Source organism: Cebus imitator, unplaced genomic scaffold, assembly GCF_001604975.1.
Source record: "Cebus imitator isolate Cc_AM_T3 unplaced genomic scaffold, Cebus_imitator-1.0 Scaffold8, whole genome shotgun sequence".
In the NCBI taxonomy this organism is placed as follows: domain Eukaryota; kingdom Metazoa; phylum Chordata; class Mammalia; order Primates; family Cebidae; genus Cebus; species Cebus imitator.
Genome location: NW_016107323.1, coordinates 6596174 through 6611110, shown reverse-complemented (window position 1 = coordinate 6611110; position 14937 = coordinate 6596174).

The window sequence follows — 14937 nt, the reverse complement described above, 5'->3', positions numbered from 1 at the left end:
AGGGTCCCCAGGAGCGTCTCCAGCCCCCACAGTCATTAATCATGACTGGACACCCCTGGATGAAATTTCCCGTCCCTTTGGGGTTTCTCTCTGTCTCTCAGATATCCCTTAATATACAACCGCATCGGGCCATATATACCTGCTCCTAATAAACCTCTATGACTTTAATGAACTAAATAGCAAATTACTTTTTTATTCAAGAATGAAATTTCATCATATTCATAATTCATATTTTATTTCAGACATCTGCTGCTGATTACATTACATTTAACTAAAATTAGATGATGCTCAGAATGCAATTAAGACTCTGCCAAATTCTTCGGCCCACCAATGCCGGCGGAGCGCAGCGGGGGCCGTGAGGAACCTAATATGTAATTAGGAGCTATTTTCTAGCTGTTTTTAAAGTCTGAAAATTAGCTGCCTTTATTAATCACACAGACAAATATAAAGTGGAACCAACGCTCGCTGAAATTTCTAAAAGGGATTTTTTGTTTAATTATACACCGCAGAGCGCTGCGACTCGTTCTGCATGTTGATTTGTTGTGCACTGACATTTTGACAACTGGTTCTCAATTTGTCTGTCGTAGTTAGGCAACAACAAAGCCGACGGTAATACTTTAACTTTCAAAACCTTCAGTGTGCCGGGGAGAGGGAGAATGGCATTCCTCACTGCGGGCTCGCGGCTGGGGCTCTCGAAGCCAGAGACACGGGGAGAGGGGCAGGTGAGGGGCGGAAGGGACTCCCAGGACGATGCCAGCTGGGTAGGTGACTGGCGTTCTGGATCGGGAGTCAAGGGGCCAAGTAACAAGCCCTGCTCTGCGGGGTGGCTAAGTGGAAACCCTCTCTATCTCTGGGCCTCAGTTTCCTCCTCTGCACCAAGAACGGGCTGGAGTCTGAGATCTTCAAGGAGCCTGTAGATGCCAAAACTCTGTCTTCTTTTCTCTGTGTGTTAATGTCGTCTGTGTAGCAACATTTGGCCCCTTGACCTTACCAGGAGGATCTGCTTTTTTTTAGAGACTGGGTCTCACTCTGTTACCCAGGCCGGAGTGCAGTGGTGCGATCATAGCTCACTGCAGCCTTGAACTCCTGGGCTCAAGTGATCCTCCTTGCTGAGTGGCTGGGTTACGGGTGTGAGCCATGGTGTCCAGTCTCCAGGGGAATCTTTTATTATCCCAATGTACAGAGGATGCAACTGAGACTTAGTGAGACTCAGCAACTTGTTAACCAACCAGCAGGTGGCCACGCCAGAACTCAGACAGGGAGCTCACTAACTCCAGAATCTGTGGTTCTAACCACTGTATCCACCTCCCTGTCCCTGAGCAAGGGACAGCCCTCTGGGCCTCAGATTCCCTTGTGATGCCTGGACGTGGTGGAGTGGCACCCGGGGGGCCAGGGTCGGAATGCACCGGCAGCACGGAGCAGGACTGAGCCCCACACAGGGACTCCCAGACTCGGGGGAACTCCTGAGCTCACGCCACACCCTTGGAGGTTCCTTAGGCCACCCTGTGGGTAAACTACCCAGTAGTGTCCAGAAAGTCCCAGGACAGACAGTGACTGACAAGAGGCCCAGGATTCCACACTGTGCCCAGACAACAGCAACAATAACAATAACCGATGGCCTTGTCCCCATGTGCCTCGTACTGTGTTGACACTTTATTATCACCGGGCGCAGCGGCTCACACCTGTAGTCCCGGCACTTCAGGAGGCCGGGGCAGGAGGATCACTTGAGCCCAGGAACACGTAGAGAGGCCCCACCTCTATAAAAAATTAAAAATTAGCTGGGTGTGGTGGTGGACACCCACAGTCCCAGCTACTCGGGAGGCTGAGGTAGGAGAATCAATTGAACCTGGGAGACAGAGGCTGCAGTGAGCCGTGATCGCGCCACTGCTCTCCACTCCAGCCTGGGCAACAGAGAGAGACCCTGTTTCCAAAAAAAATTAGTATCACCTACACTCCTTCCACTAACCCTCCAAAGTGGGTTCATGGCCAGGCTTGGAGTCTCACAGCCTGGATTCAAACCCAGCCCCTGCAACTTCTCTGCCGTGGTAACCTTGTCCGGCCTGCCTCACCTCTCTGCGTTCTGGGGAGGACTGAAGAGGATAATTGGGTGCGCGGCCCAGGTCAAGCCCTCAGCCACTGGAAGGTTCCTGTTTTGCTCTAAGGTGCCTGTTGCCAGGTGGGTCTGACGCCACAGCCCACGCTCCTACCCCACCGCAAAACGCCTCCCTAATTCCCACCGAGGAGGGCGGGGGAAGGGCCTGAGTCCCCACTGTGTGGTCTGGCCACCGTGGCCATCTCCAGGGATCCTCAGGGTGTTTTCGTCTTCCATCTTTCACTTCCTTTGGCTCCCTGGAGGGAGTGCCCAGCAGCTGCCTGCAGGAGCCAAGGCATGGCAGAGCCCACCACGGGGTCTCCCCCACCCCCTGCCCCACCTCGAACCAGCGCCATGACCTGCCAAGGCCTGTTTTCAGGAGCCAGCCCTGCCTCCTCCTCCTGCCCCCAGACCTGCCTGATGAAAACGCCAACGGAGAAAAGGAGGTTTTTTTGGGTGACAATGAAACTGCCAATAAAATCTCGAACGCAAAGATAGGCAATGACTATTTCACTTATTCTGACAGTTTGAGACTTTGCCGGGGACGGGAAGTGACAGGCATCTGCCGACATCAACACCACTTCTTTCGGAGAACAGCCCGTGGGAGAGGGCTTCCCGGGAGACCTGCCTTGCCCAGATGCCAAGTGTGCTGTGGCTGCTGCTGTCAGCAGCAGGGGCTGGAGTCACCCACGGAGGAGAGGCTGGACACCCTGACTCTATCCACATCTCCTCTCTGAGCACAGGCATACGCCAGGCTCTGGCTAGAGACCACAGAGGCACAACCAACCAGCAAAACCCCTGCCCTTAGGGGTTGTTTTGGTTTTTGAGACAGTCTGGCTCTATCACTCAGGCTGAAGTGAGGCGGTGCAATCTTGGCTCACTGTAACCTCTCCCTCCCGGGCTCAAGCCGTCCTCCCACTGAGCCTCCCGAACAGCTGGGACTACAAGCATTCACCATGACACCCAGCTAATTTTGTATTTTATTGTAGAGCTGGGGTTTCCACATGTTGCTCAGGCTGGTCACGGGCTTTGAGCTCAAGCCAAACTGCCATCCTCCCGCCTCAGCCTCCCAAGTAGCTGGGACTATGAGCACTTACCACAATGCCTGGCTAATTTTTGTATTTTTTTGTAGAGATGGGGTTTCCCCCTGTTGCCTAGGCTGGTCTCAAACTCATAAGCTCAAGCGATCCTGCTACCTCAGCCTCCCAAAGTGCTGTGATTACCCACATGAGCCACTATGCCCAGCCCCGTAGGAGTTATTAGGAATGGAATGTGTCCCCCACAAAGAAATTTTGAAGTCCTAACCCCAGGTCCCCATGAGTGTGACTTTATTTGGAATGAGGTCTTTGCAGATGTAATCAAGTTAAGATGAGGTCATGAGGGGGGCTGGTGTACTTATAAGAGAAAACGTCATGTGAAGCCAGACACACAGGGAGAAGGCCACGTGCAGCAACAGGCCAAGGCTGGAGCTGTGCAGCCACAAGCCCAGGGATGCCCAGGACTGCTGGCCACCACCGGAAGCCAGGATTCCACCCAGAGTCCCAGAGGGCCCGTGGTCCTGCCGACACCTTGATTCAAGACTTCTGGGCTCCAGAACCCCGAGAGAGAAAATCTGTTGTTTCAAGCCCCTGCATTTGTGGGACGTGGTTATGGCAGTCCTCATTAGGGCACTGATGTAAAGGGCTTCCATGCCAACTAGGGCATTAGCAAAGAGGCCCACCTCTGGCCGGAGACTATCAAAAGAGGGGTATACGGCCAGGCACAGTGGATCACGCCTGTTATCCCAGCACTTTGGGAGGCTGAGGCAGGGGGATCGCTTGAGCCTAGGAGTTCGAGACCACCCTGGGCAACATAGCAGGAACCCCATCTCTACAAAAAAAATTTAAAAAATTAGCCAGGCATGCTGCTGCATGCCTGTAATACCAGCTACTTCAGAGGTGGAGATGGGAGGATCGCTTGAGCCCATGAGTTCAAGGCTGCGGTGAGCTGTGATTCTGCCACCACACAGCTGTCCAGACGACAGAGTGAGAACCAGTTTCAAAGAAAGAGAGCAGGGTATACCCTCTCCTTGAACAGGGTGACAAGGTGGACTCCAAAACTGAAGGCCGCCCAGGCACCTACAAAATCTTCCTATCACCTCCTCTCCACCTGCCTCTAATGCCACTGCCCCTGTCCAGCCATTGTACCTCTGACCTTACTCCCTTCCCCCTGCCCCCTCCATTTATCATGTGACAGCCAGAGAACTTTCTAAGGCATCATATGACCCCACCATACCTGCCTGTCACCCACCCTGGCTCCCCAGGGCCCTCAGGATAAAGCTTGCTTTATGCTGGCCTCATACTTACTGTCGGTTCCAAATGAATATGGAATCATGTTTGGATTCTCTGCGCATGCCACAGCATTGCTCATTTCAGTGCCTTTGCTGCCTCAAATGCCCTCTCTCACCTTCTAGCCCAGCCAAAATTCCACCAAGGCACCTCCTCCTCCAGGAAGCCTTCCTTGATTCCATGCTAGGTGGGGATATGCATCCCTCTTCTTCCCTGGCTCCCATGGTAACTCAGAATCTACTGCTCTTCACCGTCATCATCGGTTTGCTTAGCTTGCTCTGCCCCCTAAGCCCTGGAGGGCAGGGAGGGGTTCGTCTGAGCTCAGGCAGTACCTCCACTGGCTACCTCCACCCCAGCCACATTCAGCCCTCGGCCAAGAAGCTGGCCCTGGGAACAAATGCTGGCTCAGCCATCAAGACCCAGGCCAGAATGCCTGCTGCTTGTGACACTCTGTGTGACACTCTGTAAGTCCAGGACCGGAGAAGAGGAAGGGACTTTGAGATCAAAGGCTCTGGGCTTGAACCCCATCTACCTGCTGGCTGGCCTTAGGGATGTTGCTTCCTGTCTCTGAGCCTCATTATCTTTATCTGTGAAATGGCAACAGCAAGACCTACAATATGGGGCTGAACCGTAGTCATTACTTATGATTATTATCACCATCATAATGATCAGGTCATTGTAATTGTAATGATTATTTTGTAGGCTTCTGTTTCCAAATCCATGTATCTTTCAAGGTCGCCTTCCCTGTCCAACTGCTCAGACTTGTGAGTCATGCATGCACCCTGGGAGAGTACTCAACATTCCTATATGTCATTGAATTCTTGTAACTCTTTACATATTTATTTGATATTCTTCCAGCTGGATGAGTTCTCCCTTACCAGCAGAGACTGTGTCATACTTCAGGGGCTCTGGAGAAACTCAGCAACTGCCGGTTGACAGATGGGTGCCCTCACTGCTCACCCAGGCCCTATACCAATCTGAAATGCCCCAGGGCCTTGAATTGAGGAAGAAACCGCAGGGTAGAGGTTACGAACTGGATATGAGGACAGGCAGACCTGTGTTTCTAGCCAACTCCGCCCCTAGCAGGCTGTGAGACTGAGGTTCAGCCATTTCACCTTTCTGAGCCTCGAATTTCCCTTCTGCAAAGTGGGGCACAGAACACCTACTTCTCAGGACACAGGGAGATGGTGCACACTGAAGTGTCTGACACACAGCAGATGTTAGACGGATGAGCAGCTATTGAACCTCAGAGTCCTGGGTTGGATCCCAGCTTCACCCTTTCCTGGCTGGGTGATGTCAGGCACACCCCACCACCACTCTGACCCTCAGCTTTCTCTTCTGGGGAATGGAGAGCTGTTGTGAGCATAACATGAGGTCATGGGTGTTGAGCCTGGCGCCAGAGTGTGCAGGAAGTAATGGCTTCTACCTCATTGCATTGAACTGCAGAAGTGTTCAGACCTGGATTCCTCAGGGCAGGTGCCCGCACGCCCAAGATCTGTGAAATGGAGTGAGGGAGAGATGGGAGCTGGCAGCACGAGGCCCTCCCCCGCAGATAAGGACATTTAATAGGCCTGTGGCCTTCCAGCCTGTCACCTCAAAGGACTCACTAGTCCCCTGGGTGCTGAGTTCCAGAAGGTCTATAAAGGCCCTTCCTTCCCTTTGAGTAAAGATAGGATGAGAAGAGAAGCATCCACCTGCTCTGACCAATGCCCGACCCCCACCCATTCCAAGACCCAGCGAACCCCTTTGGAGGGCTGGGCAGGTGGCCTAGGACAGCCAGATGTCCTGATCTGAGCAGGATGGCCACATTGCAGGCAAGGGGGCCCCTATCTGTCTACTTTCCTGCTCATTCATTCATTTCTTTATGCATCAGTTCATCCAGAAAGACTCAAGCTCTTAGAATGAGCCAGGCACAGGGCTAGACTGCAGGGCACAGTGAGTGGGCGCCGATGAGTGACCTCAGGGAGTGGCAGTTTCCCGGAGACAGGAGATGCAGCAAGTCAACAAAAGATGGCACATTTGGAAATAAAGCAAAGGGAGAGGTGGAGGGCCAGAGGGGAGAGCTGCATTAGAAGGAGGGTGGGTCAGGGAAGGCTCTCAGAGGAGGTGAGTGGTAAACTGAGGCTGGGTACCAGCCAGGTGAAGTGCGGGGGCATGGGGGAGGTGTGTGTGTGTGGGTCGGTGTCCCAGGCAGAGGGGAAGAGCAGAGGCAAAGGGCCTGGGTGGCACTTGTTTCCATCTCCATCACCGTCACTGCCATCAGCACTCCCATCTAGCCAGGGCTCCCTGTGTGAGCTCCCGTAGCACCGGGAGGGACTCCACGTTCAGTTTTTCCTCCTGCACCCGCGTGTGGGCTTCTGGAAGGCAGGCTGGATCAGCATGGCCCCTGCCACCTCCTCTGTGACTCAGCACAGCATCCGGGGCAGAACTGTCACTCTGTCCCATGTCCCAAGTAACATTTGAGAACACACAGGCCCCGTGCTCAGTGCCCTGCCCCTGCCGCCGCACTTTATCCCCTCAGCCGCCCGATGAGCTGGTTCCTCGGCTCCATTTTCCAGATAAAGAAACCAAGGCTCAGAGAGGTAATGTTGCTCACCCAAGGTCACACAGCCAGCAAGCAGCAGAGCTGAGATTCGAACCCAGTTCTATCTGGGCTCTTCGGCTCCATTGCCTAGGCCCTCAGACCCCTGGATTAGGAAGTGGTGGGGGTGGAGGGGGAGCACAGAGCAGGGCCCCCGCCCCCTGTTCCAAAGGAAGCAGGTCGGAGAGGGACGGTATGGCCAGCCAGCTCCATAAATAACCGGGTCCCAGGGCCCTGCTGGCGGTTTAGCAGCTGGAGAGAGAGTGTGTGTGTGTAATACAAACAGCACTAATCCCCTGTCAGTTAAACTGGATATCAGAGGAGACAAGCTTCCGAGCGGGGCGTCCTAATTGAATCGAATTGAAAAGGCGGAATGGGCGGCCGGGCGGCCGAGGAGGGCTGCCGGGGAGCGGAGCAGGCGGCTCGGCTCAGCTCCGCGCAGCTGTCTGGGCCTCTCTGCGGCCCTGGGCCGGGCAGCATTCCAGCCCCCACCACAGGGAGCCAGGCTTAGGGAGCCAGAATCACAAGAATGGGGGGTGCACCCCCAGCCAGGGTGCTCCGCCCCCTCCGGCTTCTCCTTTATCTGCTGGCTCTGCCGTTTTCTCTCCATCGCTGACCCTTTTTCTGCTCCCTCTGTTATCTCGAATAATGTCACTGCCTCTTTAGAATCTAGTCATCAGAGCAGAAAGAAGTCCGTGCTGACACTGATAAAAAAAATACCATCTGTGCCTCCCGGGGAAGAGCTCGCAACCCAGCCGCTGGTGCCCCGCCCCGCCACCCGCTGGCCTGCCGCTTCATGGGGCACAGAGGGATGATCAGATTCCGGGGGCCTCACCCCTCCGGGTGGCTCACTCCCCAGAGCCAGGGGGAGCCCAGCTTCTGAAGGTCTCAACCCTGGGGTGGTTTCCATTTTGCATCCGAGCTTGACATGATCATTTGTTGTTGTTTTAAAAGTGGTTTTATTACTGAACAGTATTCAAACATCAAACTTTATCCAAAAATCCAGATTTCTGAATCCTCTTTAAATAGAAAGGTTTGGATGTGGGTCCACCACCCAGCAGGGCAACAGTTGGCTGGAGCTGGGGGCGGGGCCTGCTTCGTCCTCCCCAGGCCTGGCTGGTTGGTGGCTGGCTGTCTGGTCCGGGGAGGCCTATGAGTTTGAGACACCTGAGCAGGGAGAGGTTATCAGAGTGATGCTGAGATGCAGGCAGGGAACAAGACCAGGCCACGGTGCCCAGGTGCATCTCATGGGCCTGGGACTCAAATCTCAGATACGAGAAGGAGATGGAGATCCAGAGAGGGGAAGCCACTCACCTAAGTCACACAGCACTTAGAAATGCTGACTCCCTGCACGGTGCTCTCTTCAGCCACATGAGGCAGGTGGGAGGTGGGGAGTCCTGATCCTGGCCTTGTCACACACCTTCACCTGACTCCCCATCAAAGCTGTGGCTCCTGCATCCACATGCCCTCAGCCCTCCTTGGAACCCACTCTGGTCGAAGCTCACGACGGGCATCAGCAGAGGCACTAGCGTCTCCTAGGGCCAGCGAGGACACATTAGCAGCCCTCTTGCCCTTTTTCCTGGCCTTGGGATGCCCCACCTTGACCCAGCACCCTCAGCCATTCAGAGCCTGGGTTTGAGTCCAAGCTCTGCCACAACCACACTGTGTGACCCATCTCTGTGCCTCAGTTTCCTCATCTGGAGAGTGTAGGTCCTTGTGGCTCTATCTGGGAATGATCTTGAAGGACCGGTGTCCACCAAGCAGTGGACGTGCCTCTTAGAGGCAGATGGTAGGAGATGGTAACAAGGGGCGGGTGAGAGCCACTCTGATGCCCGCCAAGGACAAGGCCAGCAGTGTGCACACAACATCCCCCGCCCAGTGAAGTCAAAGGGGGAGTGGAACAGACGCGCTGTCTTGGCCACAGAAGGCAGGTGCTCGGTTCGAGGGGAGTCTCTTCCTCCAAGGTCGTGTCCTCCAACTTCCAGACATGTGACCATCACTGGCTGACACTGTGGTCTCAGGCAGCCCAGCCAGATACAACCAGTTGCTCCGATCCCTCAGGGCTGAAAGAGGTGGCCCTTCCCTCCAATCTCCCTCTGGGGACAGGACGTATCAGCAAAATCCAGCCTTGCCTTGTGATGAAAGGGGAGGAAGTCCCGGGCTTTGGAGTCAATCCTATTGGGTTCAAATCCTGGCTTAGCCACCTCTGAGCGGTTGCGTCACCTCTCTGAGCCTCAGTTTCCCCCTCTCTGATAATAACAATAGCTCCTATCCCCTGGGTGCTGACACTACGTACTAGGTGCCAGGCTACATTTTATTTACTTATTTATCTTTGGAGACAGGGTCTCGCTCTGTCACCTAGGCTAGAGTGCAGTGGCGTGATTGTGACTCACCGTAGCCTCGACCTCCCGGGCTCAAGCAATCCTCTCACTTCAGCTTTTCGGGTAGGTGGGACGACAGGCATGTGCCACCATGCCCAGCTGATTTCTTGTATTTTTGGCAGAGAAGGGGTTTTGCCATGTTGTCCAGGCTGGTCTCCAATTCCTGGGTTCAAGCGATCTGTCCACCTCAACCTCCCAAAGTGCTGGGATGACAGCATGAGCCACAGCGCCCGGCCTGAGCTGCATTTTAGATGTGCATTATTTCTAGTATTTCTACGTTACTGATGAGGCACCTGAGCCTCAGAGAAAATCAGGTTGGCCTGCCTAAGGCCCCACAGCTGGAAGTAGTCAGGCCCCACGGATCAAGGGCAGATCTGTCTGAGACCAGAGTCCACAAAACACTGATTGTTGGGAGGATTAAGTGAGGGCATGGGAGCTTCTGGCAGAGGAAGCTGACACTTATTTCTATGGATAAGAAAAATGAGGCCCAGAGAGGGCAAGAGATCTGCCTAAGGTTGCACAGCAAGCCACCTTGTCCTGTTTCATTTGGTTTTCTCCTTGCCTTCCCCTCTCCATGTCCTGCTCACCTCCCTTCTCCCACAAATGCTCACCCTCGCATCTGGGGCAGACAGTCAGGGTGACACAGGAGAGCGCTGTACTTGGAATCCAGACACCTATCTCAGTGCTGCGATTCTGCAGCTGAGGACTACATGACTTGGAGCAGGGACTTCCCCTCTGGGCTTGTTTCCTGCTGTTTAAAATGGGGTTCACCACACTTTCCTCCTGGGCTTGCCATAAGTCTGCATGGAGGAAGCAATGTGAAAGGCTCCAGAACCACGGCCAGCATGCCAAAGAGTGGCAGGAGCCGTGCTGGTCAGTCACCTCACTGCCCTGGGGCCTGGCCCAGTTCCCGGCACATAGAAGGTGTACATTTAACATCTGCTGAATGAATAGTTGTCATGAGGAAGGGGCGGGACCCTGCCTGCAGCCCATGGTGGTGGTAGGCTCTGGCAGCTTCTTTCTCTGGGCAGGGAGGATGTCCAGGTGCCTAGGACAGCCTCAGTGCCCCTTGAGCATCCAAGGGGGACACCCTGACTTCAGCCTGTGCAGTACTCAAATGCCTCAAAATGGACGCTTTCCTGATCAGATTTAAAATATGTGTAACAGCTCAGGTGCGGTGGCTCACGCCTGTAATCCCAGTGCTTTGGGAGGCCGAGGTGGGAGGATCACTTGAGCCCGGGACAACATGCCGGCCTGGGCAACATAGAGATCCTGTCTCTACAAAAAATAAATAAATAGAAAACAATTTGCCAGGCATGGTGGCATGAGCCTGTGGTCTGAGCTACTCAGGAGGCTATGGTAGGATTGCTTAAACCCTGGAGTTCGAGGCTACAGTGAGCTGTGATCACACCACTGCACTCCAGTCTGGGTGACAGAGGGAGACCTTTTTCTCTTAAAAAAAAAAAAAAAAAGATTAAAAAACATGTATATCAGATCTTGTTAACCTCTGAGTGAGGGGGCACAGAGGTTTGGCTCAGATGCCTGTAAAAGAGGCCCAGCTGGCATTCTCTCTTACCTGCTATGTGCAAGAGGCTCCCTGCTCTGTAAGCCCGAGCATGGCGAGAATCAATGCACTCAGGCCTCCCCTATGCCCTCCCTAGGTCTGGAGGGAGGCAGGGGGTGGTCTGGGAGGAGAGGGAGCCCCTCTCCCTCCCTCGGACTGTGGTCCCCTCATTGCTGCCCTGGTTTTGGGGAGGACATAGAAACCCCAAGAGAGGCCAGAAGCTTTAGTCACAGCCTGTCACTTGGCCATTTTTCTGCAGCCTCGTTTGTCACGTTACAAGGTTTATGGTGAAAAAAAAAGACAGAAAATTCTGGTTTGACTTAATAGCGTCAGCCAGTGTACCTGGGACCCGGGGGCCCTTGCCCTTCTCCTGTACCAGGCAGGACAGCGTCTCAGCCCCCACTTGCCAGCACAGAGCCCTCTCACCCCAAGTGACAAAGATGGGCTCTGGTCAGACCCTGCAGAGTAGGAGGTCATGTCCAGCCAAACTGACAGGGTTCAAACCAGAGCAAACTCCCTTGGGTGAGTCACTGAGCCTGTCTGAGAGCATCTGTCGGCTTCTCTAAAAAATGGGAAAATAATTCAGGCCCACAACCCAAGACACTCTGAAACCGAGGACCTTGGCATCAAAATTCATGTGTCAGCAAGAGCAGCAGGTGGGGCATGATGGCTCATACCTGTAATCCCAGCACCTTGGGAGGCTGAGGCGGGAGGACTGCTTGAGCCCAGGGGTTGGAAACCAGCCTGGGCAACCTAGCAAAACCCCATCTCTACAAAAAGTAGAAAAAGTGTCAGGGTGTGTTGGCACGTGCCTGTGGTCTCAGCTACTTGGGAGGCTGAGGTGGGAGGCTTGCTGGAGCTTGGGAGGTTGAGGCTGCAGTGAGCTGTGATCTCACCACTGCACTCCAGCCTGGGCAACAGAGCAAGACCCTGTCTCATTAAAAAAATAAAAAGGGCAGTGCCACAGAGGTTCGGCTATTATTTATGGCCTCTGCTCCACTTAGTGGGACTGTTCGTACCTGTTTCTAGAGTAGGGGGTGGGTGGTGCTGCCCCAGATGCCACGCGGGATGAACCATGGGCCAGGGGGTCTCTCCCTAGAACCTGCAAAATCCTCCATTCCACGTCACATCTGGCCCCAGGATTTCGGACAAGGAATTGTGGTTGTGTTGTGCCTGCACTGCAGGGTTGAGGTGGGAATTCAGTGGAATGATGCCCGAGGGGTTTAGCACCTGCCTGGCATGTTACATGACCAGTGTAGAAGACAGGGCATTCCAGAGGATGACTAGCTGGGACTCTTCAGCAAGTCATATAATGGAGGAAAAAAGGTGTGAACGTGTGTGTGTGTGTGTGTGTGTGTGTGTGTGTGTGTGTATGCAGGGCTGCTGTGCTAGATTAAAAGAGAAGCCAGGGCTGTATGTGTGGCATTAGGCAGGGTGCTGGACACCTGGGGCTAACTGGAGGAAATGTGACTAAGGCCTGGGCATTAGAGATGAAGAGATATGACACAGGTGATCGGAAACCAAAAAAGCAGGTAATAAAATAGCATGTGCAGAATGATCTCACTTGATCAAATAGCATGTACACACGTAGACGTAGACACACACACACACACACAGGGAAAGGTGGCAGCTGTTAATGGTGTAATCTCTGCATGGTAAAAACACAGTGCTCTGACGTTATTTCTGCTCATCTGTATTTTTTCTATAGTGTATATATACTGTTTTTGTAATAGTAAAAATCTTATAATTTGAAAACTAAAGAGCTCAGACTCTGCAACCAGGATGCCTGGCCTCAAACCCAGCTCTCTGCCCCTTCCTAGAAGACAGCAGGTGCTAAGAGACAACCAAAGAATTTATCCAAAATTAGCTGGAAACCAGGAAGGGCTGGGGAAGGAGACAGCTGCGAGGTGCGGGCCACTAAGCCAGGCGTCCTCTGAAGAGCACTAGTGGAGGAAATGAGGGCGAAGACAGCCCTGGAGGGAAAGCAGCTGATGGACCAAGCATGAGCAAATGGCAGGGCTGGCCCCCCCACCGCGCCTGCTGACCTGGAGCCAGCCACCAACGCGACTGGCCGCTAGCTGCCACAGAAACGTTCTTGGTGAGGAAAGGCTCCTCACCAGGCCGGGTGTAATAGATCACACCTGTAATCCCAGCACTTTAGGAAGCCGAGGTGGGTTGATCTTCTGAGGTCAGGAGTTTGAGACCAGCCTGGCCAACGTGGCAGAAACCCCGTCTCCATTAAAAATACAAAAATTAGCCGAGCATGGTGGCGGGCTCCTGTAATCCCAGTTACTCAGGAGGCTGAAGTGGGAGAATTACTTGAACCTGGGAGATGGAGGTTGCACCGAGCCAAGATCATGACACTGCACTCCAGCCTGGGTGACAGAGTAAGACTGTCTCAAAAAAAAAAAAAAAAACCAAAGGACTCCTCACTGACAGAAACGACATCAGTGCAACCACAGCAGCTCCTCTCTCTGGGAGAACTCACACTATTTCCAGCCTGCCTCCCAATGCAAGACCCTTGCCAGAACCAGGGAAATTCGCGGAGAACTTCAGGCTGCAGAGGCTGGGAGCGGCTCCAGCGAATGACTTGAACAGCACTGCTGCTCCCCTGGCAAAGAGGGCACCGGTGCTATGTGACTGCCTCTCTGGAGGAAGCAGGGGGGTGGGAAAACTGGTGGGCATCAGGTACGCTTCTCCAACATCGACCCAAGGGATTTCAACCTCGGGGCTTTGGACCATCTTGCTAGGGTGCCTTGAGCCAGCTCTGTGCACTATTCTGAGGTTTGGGGGCTCTGGGGGACACACTTGTTTTTCAGCATAAGACAGTTCTAATCATGAGTATTTACGGAGCACTTACCATGCGCCAGGCATTGTGTCAAGGACCTTCTGTGTATTTTCTCGCTCGATCCCCATGAAACCTCCATGAGGTGGGTACTATGAGTCCCACTTTCCCGATGAGGTGGCCTCCAGAGGTAAGCTGTCTCGCCCAAGTTCACATGGCCAGGATGTGGGCAGGGCTGAAGTGCTCAGCCACCACAATGGCGTGCAGAGATGACCGTGGGGTCATCTGGTTTGGCATCTTCAGCCCTGGCTGCATTTTATTATTTTTAAAAATATCATCTTTTAGAGACGAGGTCTCACTCTGTCACCCAGGCTGGAGTGCAGTGGCACCATCATAGCTCACTGTGGCCTCCAGCTCCTGGGCTCAGGCGATCCTCCCGCCTCAGCGTCCTGCGTAGCTGGGACTACAGGTATGCACCACAATGCCCTGCTAGGTCACACTTTAGAATCACCTGAGAGCTTTCAAAAGCTATCTTTTAAAAAAGATACCGCTGAGACAGATTAACTCAGAATATCTGAGTTAAAGTGGGGCCAGGAATTCGTGGGCCTTTTAGAAGCTCCCCAGGTGGCTCCAAGGTGCAGCCGAGAGGACCACTGCAGTAGGCAATAGAGAACGGGTGACAGCCGTACGCGCCAACTGTCTACAAGGCAGCCAGGAGCGTGACACCAGGCCCACAGGGTGGCTGCAGTGGCGGCGGGGTTGAACTGCTCTGACCAAGGCGCACTGGCTCTGCTTCACTGGAGCAAGAGCACTGAGTTGGCCTCCCCCCCAGGAGTGACATCCTGTCCCCAGGGAATGAGAGAGGGTCTCAGCCTCTGTCCCCTGCACCCATTCCACAGCTGCCGCAGGCATCTATGGAAGCCTGGGGAGGCTCCCAGGCCCCCCTCCCACAGGCTGGAGCCTGGCTGTCAGCGGGCGTCATCACTGAGGACACAGCAGCGTCTGGCCTGGATGCTCAGTCAACACATGCGGGAACGGGACCCACCCCGGGGGAAGTACAACCGAATCCAGAAAAACGAGCCTGAGCACAGAAGGCTGAAAAATCGTGGTGAGGCCGCATGCAGACCCCGCCCAGCAGACACATGCTGGGGCTGAGAGCAGGCTCTGCAGTCAGTTTGAACTGGCCTCAGATGCTGAAGAGCTGTGT